Genomic DNA, 958 nt, shown 5'->3' with positions numbered 1-958 from the left:
AAGTAGCTTGCTTATGAACTACATGGTTCCGGGTTCAGTCCCACTGCGTGGCACCTTGGGCAAGTGTCTTCTACTATAGCCTTGGGCCAACCAAAGCCTTTGTGAGTAGATTTGGTAGACGGAAACTGAAAGAAGCCCGTCGTATATATGTATATATATATATGCATGTGTGTGTATATGTTTGTGTGTCTGTGTTTGTCACCCCAACATCACTTGACAACCGATGCTGGTGTGTTTACATCCCCGTAAATTAGCAGTTCAGCAAAAGAGACCAATAGAATAAGTACTAGGCTTACAAAGAATAAGTCCTGGGGTCAATTTGCTCGACTAAAGGCGGTGCTCCAGCATGGCCACAGTCAAATGATTGAAACAAGTAAAAAAGTAAAAGAATATATATATATATATATATATTCTAAAGCATGCTTTCATTATGCAAATAAAGGACTTAATATATATGTAGAGTGTATCATTTATCACATGTGTCATCTGTGTTGATAAGAATATTGGATATTGTTATGCACTGCTGGTATAATGCACTTTCAGTTCTGTCTTGATTAGACCATTATTGTCCATCTTGCTGTCCTGTTGCCATGGTGGTCCTCTAAGTGGCCTTTTCCAATCTCTTGACTACAACTTGGCAATCGCTTGGGCACACCAGCAGATGGCTTTTACATATCGTCAGGTGATTCGACTTGCCTCCAGTTCGGTTCAGGTAGATGATGTTCATAAACCCTAAAAATGGAAAACATTGATGTCCATTGCTGCCGAATGGGACTTGTGGTTACTTGTCTTGCCTGTCTATGACTGTCATTTTAACACCTGGTGCTCTGAGAGAGTCACCTTCTCTGCATTAAATTGTAACTGACCGGTGAGCAAGCAAAGTTCACACATTCTGTATGTGTGTTTGCTGATGTTTACATTACTTGTGCTGCTTCTCATTCATATTTGAATATATATA

Source organism: Octopus bimaculoides, chromosome 2 (assembly GCF_001194135.2).
Source record: "Octopus bimaculoides isolate UCB-OBI-ISO-001 chromosome 2, ASM119413v2, whole genome shotgun sequence".
NCBI classification, from domain to species: Eukaryota; Metazoa; Mollusca; class Cephalopoda; order Octopoda; family Octopodidae; genus Octopus; species Octopus bimaculoides.
The sequence above is the reverse complement of the archived record's forward strand: the minus strand, read 5'-3'. Positions refer to the sequence as shown.